The 8,645-nt window shown below is 43.6% G+C and overlaps 1 long non-coding RNA gene across 1 annotated transcript; it reads left to right on the top strand.

Moving 5' to 3' along the window:
• Positions 1-1,992: 1,992 nt before the first annotated feature.
• LOC112453548 lies at positions 1,993-3,212 on the top strand. Its single transcript, XR_003040635.1, has 3 exons — positions 1,993-2,071; positions 2,142-2,912; positions 2,997-3,212. It is a non-coding gene; the product is annotated as an uncharacterized LOC112453548 (long non-coding RNA).
• Positions 3,213-8,645: the final 5,433 nt, after the last annotated feature.

Here is an 8,645-nt window from a genome sequence, read left to right as displayed (position 1 = left end):
AGACTGCGAAGAAATCTTGGAAAGAAGAAAGAGAGCACTAAGAGATTAAAAAAAAAAAAGAGCAGAAGCGAGGAAAGTTATCAACATCAAGAAAAGGGAAAGTTTTGATAAATTTTGTGCATCGATTAACAGATTTATCAGCCCTACGTACGTCTGGAACACTATGAGAATATTCAAAAATCTAAGGAAGAAGATATATAAATTGGAACAGTTGGATACACAAGAACAGAAAAGAAGAAATCAGAAAAGAAATTGAGAAGCTAGCTCCCCCAAGTATACAAACAAAAATGAAAGGAAATAACGGTGACACGTACAAGAAAGAAGGCCTGGAAGAAAAGTTTACTATGGAAGAAATGACAAGAGTTCTAGAAATGATTCGAAAGAACACAGCACCAGGAAGAGACGGAATAGAATACAGGATGTTTAAAGATATGACAGAGAAAATGAAAGCAGCACTGTTGAACATCTGTAACGAGGTCTGGACAACGGAATGGTGCCCGGATGATTGGAGAAAGTATCAGACTATGTTTATCGACAAGATAGGCAAAGAAAAAATGAGACTGATAGCGTTATTTTCATGTGTTGGTAAGGTGTAATGGAGAGGAGGAGATGCCAGTTGCGCACAGAATAAATCGGACACAGTAGAAAATGGATACACGATGGTTGCAATCGGACACAGCAAGAAACGGACACATATCCCAGTATTCATATAGTTTGACCTTATATTTAAGACTGTTATAAGTACAATCTTAAGATGTTGTAAACCAATCACAGAGCCATATTCTACACATCATTATATTCGTGATAGCATGCTCTGTGACAGTTTTTCTAACCTTAAAATAATTTCTAATGACATACTGCTCTTTTGCTGCACTCCCCCCTCCTCGTGCATGTGCTTTATAAGTTATAAAGCGAGGTCCACGCGCATGGAGAGTGCAAGGGGACAAAACCCCCCCTTCCACGCCTCAACATTAACCCACACCGACTTGTGCATGGGAGGTGCGGGAGGGCAAAGCCCCCCCGCCCACGCTTCGAGATTCACCCACATGGAGGGGTGCAAGGGGGTGAGGCCCCCCGCCCACGCATGTATTTTGATATATTATATAGAATATATTCATTATTGAAAACTAATTGTAAGTGATATGCATTATAAGTATACATACGTTTCAAATTCGCGCACTTTTGCATGCGCATGTGGTCGCGAGGCATGTTCGTAGTCGCTACATCTCGTCGGTATGACAGGAATCATAACCTACTGATTCCTGTCAACTTTAACGTTTAATATCTCCTTTCGCGAGGCAGAGCGACACTTTTTTCTGCCAGATTCTTTCGCTTTACGCAAAAACGCGTCGATTAAGCCTAAATTCAACAAAATCGATGAGAAAGCCACTATTCTTCATATTTACCAAAGAGAGAGTACTTTGTACAGAATTATTATAGAAAATAGCAAAAGAGCAGTATGCCATTAGAAATTATTTTAAGGTTAAAAAAACTGTCACGGAGCATGATTTCACGAATACAATAATGTGTAGAATATATGGCTCTGTGATTGGTTTACGGAGAATATAATATACTAACCTCAAAGTGTCAGCTAGGCGAAGTTTTGAAGGCAAGAACTCTCTTAAGTTTTTCTTTTGCAGCATAGGGCCAACCAAAGAAAGCAAATAATCAAACTGCATTTTATTCATTATAGTATATTCAAAAAATTGTTCTTCGTCCGCGCGTTAAATACAATTTCCGGAATAAATTATTATATATTCCTTGCTGCGTTCTCTGCCGAGTAAGATTTCTTACCTACCACCTTCTTCGATTTTTTCTCTTTAAATATATATACAAAAGCGTATTGCGTAAGTCAGTTAAAGCAATGACTAGAGTTGATATATTATTTATTTCACTATTAATGTTTAAAGGTTATATGTTAAACATATGACCCACAACGTTTTGTCGCTTTCACTCTATTCTATATGCTTTATACATATAATATCGTTACAGCTTACGCCTTAAGCATTGTAGACGAGCCTGATGTAAGAGCATTTGCTATGTCTTACTGCTTAAAGCAAGGTTATTAAGGGTAAGGCTTACTACACTCTATTGTAGACCCGGACTTAACATCACCGATTGACTTTTCCACAATGCCGTAGACGTATTCTCCAATACTTCGGTCACACTACACAAAGAGACCAGGATAACTTGGAAAAATTGATAGTGCAAGGCAAGGCCAAAGGCAAGAGATCAAGAGGCCGATCTCCGTCACGATGGCTAGACCAGATAAAAGATATCACAGGTCAACCACTGTAAATAAATCTCCGAGGCTGAAGATTGCTATTGTTGGACGACTATGGTTCACCATTGTAAATGATCATAATGTCACGATTCTTCAGACATGAAGATACGATGACAAAGAAGGAGATATAAAAGGATCCCAAGCAATCAATTAAGCTTGTTAAAAATTCATCCGCTTAGCTGTTTTTAGATATGGCGGATATGGCTATCGTATCTCCGCTCAACTCGATGCTTGAGATATATAGACACTTTCGGTCTCGCTGCCCGTGCCGCTGGCGCAAACACTTGGCAAACACTACCGTGTCTCTTGATATATATGTTGTCAATTATTTATTGTTACAATGTTGTGGAAATTACTGAAGTAACTATCATTTAATTATTTCTTTGTCTAGATCTGTAGCCGACCGCTTTGGTATGGGCAAATCATCGTTGAGTAACTGCTTCATGCGTGTTATTAAAGCTCTCAACGACATTGCTAGTGATATATTTGGCCAACCTGTTGGCAATTATTTGGCCAACAGGTGACAAGCTTTTGACTGTAAAAGAGAAATTCAAAGAAAATGGTGATTTATCTGATGTCATCGGTGCAATCGATGGTACTGATACTGAAGTGAAAGGTCCTATATAAGGTAAGTAGAATAATATAGTATGTACTGTACTATTTAAAAAATAATTTTTTGTCAATTGAAGAAATATTTTGTGTGCCTTTGTAGGAAAATTGTCAATTCTACATTAACAGAAAAAAGCGGTTCAGCATCACTCTCCAAACTGTTTGTGATTCTCAGCTTAGCTTCACAGACTGCTTTGCTGGTATTGCAGGCTTTGTTGGTAAGTATCTCATGATAGTCTGTAGACGACTATCTAGCGAAACCACTGCCAAGGAAACGGGCTTGGAAAAATTAGCGAGGAAAGAAGACCCTGTTGAGCTTGACTCTAGTCTGGCACTGTAAGGAGATATGAGAGGTGTAGCATAAGTGGGAGATGGCAACATCGCCGGTAAAATACCACTACTTTCATCGTTTCCTTACTTACTCGGTTAGACGGAGCGCGTGCCCCGAAAGCTTCGTGCCCCGGCGGTCACGGTGTTCTAGAGCCAAGCGTGTCAGAGTGGCGATTTCTGCCCAGGGGCCGTATTCTGTTCCGCTAAAATCGGCTTACCGACAATTGTCGGTAAGCGGATTTTAGCGGAACAGAATATGGCCCCTGTGCTCTGAATGTTAACGTGAAGAAATTCAAGCAAGCGCGGGTAAACTGGTACCAGCGACGGCGACTCGTCAAACGTGAGCTAAGATCACTCGACACGAGTACTACGGGGGTAGGGAGCCCCGCCGGGAGGCTACCGGTGCCCTACCAGGGCTGCGTTCGGAAACGTCACCCGGGTATACACGGGTTACACGGGTATACTCCCTTCTCCTTCTAATTCGCTGAGATAGAAAGAGAAGGAAGTATACTCGTGTGCACTCGGGTGACGTTTTCGAACGCATCCCAGATGGTGTCGGACTCGTAGGGGCGGTGGTTCGCATAGCCGAGTGAGCGGCATAGAGGGCCTAGTGTGGGTCAGCGCTATGAAGCTCATGTTGCGCATTATCTGTAAGTGGGGTGCTTTGGCACCCCGGTCCTGTCAGTTGAGCTGATTTAATCCGAGTAGATCATGCTCGCTGCAGGATTAAACCCTGCTACCTGGGGAACAGCTCAGGTACAATAGTGAGTCATATGTGCGTTACGGGAAACCGTGTCTGCCAGTGGCCAGAGGTGTCGCCTATACCGGGAGTATGTAATCCGTAGAGTATGTATCTCTGTAATGGGCAAATCCACGGTGGCGGGTTCCGTTACTGCTGTGCAGGGAAGTACTGATAACGTCCAGTCGCACTCCGACCACGGGGAGGATCCTGGGGGGGCTAACCGCCCCCCCCCAGACCCCCCGGTGCGGTCGTATCTATGACTCTCTTTACAGTAGCCAAATGCCTCGTCATCTAATTAGTGCATGCGCATGAATGGATTAACGAGATTCCCACTGTCCCTATCTACTATCTAGCGAAACTACTGCCAAGGGAACGGGCTTAAAAAAATTAGCGGGGAAAGAAGACCCTGTTGAGCTTGACTCTAGTCTGGCACTGTACCTGGCGGGGGCCGCTCGACCGAGTGCGTGAACCAAATGTCCGAACCTGCGGTTCCTCTCATACTGAGCAGGATTACTATCGCAATGACTGGTCAAAGGATCAAAAAGCGATGTCGCTATGAACGCTTGGCCGCCACAACCCAGTTATCCCTGTGGTAACTTTTCTGACACCTCTTGCTGAAAACTCTTCAAGCCAAAAGGATCGATAGCCCGTGTTTTCGCAGTCTCTATGCGTACTGAACATCGAGATCAAGCCAGCTTTTGCCCTTTTGCTCTACGCGAGGTTTCTGTCCTCGCTGAGCTGGCCTTAGGACTCAGTGATATGCAAGTCTTCAAATTCAGATTTATGACATGCAGTTCGAGAAAATAGACAGCCCTTTTTCCCAGATCAAAAATACAAAAATACATTATTGGGGACAAAGCATATCCAGTCTTAACATGGTGCATTCCGCTTTTCCGTAACTTCGGAAACTTGACGCAAACACAATAAAAATTCAATCAAGCCCTCTCTAAAATGAGACAAGTAATTGAACGAGCTTTTACTCTGAAGGAAAGATAGAGACGGTTAAAATACTTGGATATATAAATACAGATGATATGATTCGGTTTACCATAATAGCATGCTATGTGGTTCACAACATATATCTCGACGGTGTACATGATACCATTAATGATTTTATTGCTGAAGGATATGGTGATGCCCCTAATAATGAAATTTTTGAGGAGGTTATTGCAAACGATGCAAAAGGTGAAATAAAGCGTAATTACTTAGTTACACTTGTACCTTAGATTTTATTACAAATTGGATCTCTCATTAAGTTGTAATTTAAATATGAGTTCTAAATATAAAATGTTTCGATATTTGTACGTGTCAATAAAATAAAATTTATATTAAAGTTGTTTATTTATTAAAGTGTTAAAAGGTGTATTTATATATATATATATATATATATATATATATATATATATATGAAGTAATTATAAATTAGACGACTTCAATTGACACATTTTGTCCAGCTCCGTACTTACACAAGTAACAGTAAACTTAAATACACAAGTCATAGCATTGTATGAACTGTGACGTTGCAGTTTCGCTGCATCGTGGCAGCGCCCCGCCGCCGTCACAAGGCGCGGGTTTCGCGTCCGAGGACGGTCCCGAGAGTCGATGCGTGATCTCCAGGGGCATATTGTACTCGCGTTGTATTTTCTGATCCCTTTATTTTATTTTTCTGACCCTTTATTTTATTTTTTTGTATAATGCGCGACACCTCACCGAGACGAGACAGGGATCTTCTCCGAGGGAATACGAGGAAGTAAGAGAAAGGAAGTGGGCCAGGAGAATCGAGGCGAGAAATCGATCGATGAAAGCGGACCGCGGCGAGGCTTGCGGGCCGTCGAGCACCAGGGAGCGCAGGACACGCGCGCGGCGCGTGACACAGCGGCGAGCGGACCCGTAGAAAGCAGGGTTCCGGCGCCAGGGCAGAATGAATCTTACCTGCCCTCCTCCCCTGCAGACCGGACTCCGGGATGGATGGCCACCATTCCCGGACCGAGAAGGAGGAACACGAGAAAAATAGCGTCCCGTCCGCTGCCGGGAAGGATCCCGGGAAATCGCCGCACGAGCGAGGGGCCATTAAAGTGCCCTGCGGGAGCCGTGGTGACGACCCTGCGCGATACATCGCGAGCCTGCGAGCTCACCCCTAATTGGCCCGCGTGGTCGCGCTGCAGGGCCGCGTACGCCCGGAGTGGGGCGCGTCATCGATTCCGCTATCGAGCGGATTTTCGGGAGCACTCTTACTCTTGGGTCGTCCTCGAACGTGACGCGTCGAAATCTTTGACTCGTGATACCTCTGGTTCGGCTAGCCCGTCCGGCCGTGGAGCCGGCTCGTTTCTGGTGCCAATCTCCCGATCCTTGGCGGCGGCAAGAACCTTCGAGGGGGAGCAGACTATTGGTGAGGTTTCCTTGCGTAATATTTCTTGTGTAAAGCCACGACACCGCCCTCTGGGTCGCGCTCTCGCTCGGGAACAACTTCGGTAATTAGTGTTATTTGCCGACAAGGCGTTTATTTAGCGATCGACAGCGAAAGCGAGGGGCGCCGGAATGGTCTCGTGGTCACGAGATCGCGACAGGAAATTGCAAGCTCCTGGAGATCGCGGTAGGCGCGTCAACGACGGGTTTAGATATCGCGAATACGCCATTTTTCGCGACCTTTGCGTCACGACCGCGTGCCTCATGGTGCGTCGTAATTCGCACCGCCGGGACTTAAGGTGGAAGCACATAAAATTGCAGGAGCCATGACCAGAATGCAGAAGCCATATGCGCATGCGCTGTGGTATCTGTTAGAGCTCTTCAGATACCATAGCGCATGCGCATATGGCTTCTGCATTCTGCTCAAGGCTCCTGCAATTTTATGTGCTTCCACCTTTAGATTCCACGCGCCGTACCCGTATTACTTATTAATTATTCGACTGTTCGAAGTATCTGGTACTATCCTATGTTCGATTATTACTTACGTTAGATTATTACTCGCGTTGACTCATTAATGGCGTTAAAATATTACTTGCGTTGACTCATTAATTGCGTTAGATTATTACTCGCGTTGACTTATTAATTGCGTTAGATTATTACTCGCATTGATTCATTAATTGGGTTAGAATATTACTCGCGTTGACTTATTACTTGCGTTAGAATATGACTCGTGTTGACTTATTATTTGCGTTCGAACGTTACTTGCATTCAATTATCGCTCGCAATAACTCCGTATCTTTCATTCTGCGTAAAATTTAGTATGTAGTGGTTTTGTCTACTTCGTGCGATCATTGCAATATTCCGCGTTACGCCGAGCGTTCTGGCGATATATATTGCGTCGCCGTGAGTATTCTCGCGAACCCTATACCCTCTTAGCGAGATCATACGATGATTCGCGTTGGCGACAGAATTCTTCGCGATTGCGAAACTTGCGTCCTTGCGCGCCCAGCGAGGCGTGGCACCGAATGATTCGCGTTTAGCACTCTGGTTCTTCCAGTAATTAGTGCAACTCTATTGTTCGCTGAGTAGCTTTCACTATTCAATTATTAATCTTATTATTATCTCGCGCTTATTTCTGTGACCTCGCCATCGAGCTTACCTTCGGTTCGCGTGATATTAGCCGTAATTTCAGTTGCGTTCAGGACCCCTTACGTTATAATATCTCGCGCTCACGTCTATCGTGTCCAATTATATTCTGTAATCGATGTTCTTTCCGGCGACTATATTTAATTCTGTTAATTCAACCTCGGTAGCAATACTTCATTTTTACCTTTTCATTTACTAATCCGACTCGATATTCTGATTTCCGCGATTCAATCATTCATTTACTATTCGGTTTCATAGTATTTCAAAGTTATACCAGCGGCTGTTATCCACTACGGCCCTTTCTGGCCAATATACAATAAACCTTGTTTTTCACTCTTATTATTAAACATATGAGTGTGTGATTTATACGTCACCCCGCCGAATCTTGCGCTGCCCTTCATCAACCCCGCCCATAACCGTTAGGTCGAGCTGGCCAATCTCTCGCACGCCAAATTCATTGCGTTTTGTGCTTCTTTCGAGTTTTCGCAATCTTAGCGTACTTAGTGGACGCAAGTCTACGCGTCTGGCGCCCAACATTAAATTTCGTGTCAAATCGTCGGACCGTGTGAGAGAACCGTCGGAGAGGCCTGCCATCCTTCTCTCCCTAACCCTTTTGATCCGTCGTGCGCCTCGGGCGTAAAAAGATGTAACAGAACTAAGAATATGACTCATACTTTAGCACAAAGATTAGTAAGAAATATTGTGATAACTGAAAGTAAAAAAAGAACATTATACTGTACCTTAATGAAAATAAAAATCACATTTTTACAAAAATAAAACTAATAGTACTATGATACTATGTATCTTCTATAGAATTTAGGCTGCGTTCCGGTATTCACTGTCAATACTGAAAATCTATGAAATCTTTAAATTGCGCCAAAATTACAAAGAGAATATATATATATTGCTTTGGAAAATAATTGTTGTGCAACTACTTTTAAAAAATAAAATCCAAGTGGTACATATAGGTGCGATTTCATTGACGCTAGAAACCAGCGGCAGCGTCAAGAAAATGTAGTGGGGGTAGAAGTTTCGTTGAATTTTGCGGTACGTTAAAAAGTTGAGACGGTCTGAACTTCTTCCCCCACTACATTTTCTTGACGCTGCCGCTGGTTTCTAGCGTCAATG

The sequence above is a fragment of the Temnothorax curvispinosus genome, unplaced genomic scaffold (assembly GCF_003070985.1).
Source record: "Temnothorax curvispinosus isolate PA1 unplaced genomic scaffold, ASM307098v1 QBEX01004507.1, whole genome shotgun sequence".
Classification (NCBI taxonomy): Eukaryota; Metazoa; Arthropoda; class Insecta; order Hymenoptera; family Formicidae; genus Temnothorax; species Temnothorax curvispinosus.
Note: the sequence above shows the minus strand (reverse complement) of the source record. Positions and strands in the feature narration are given on the sequence as shown.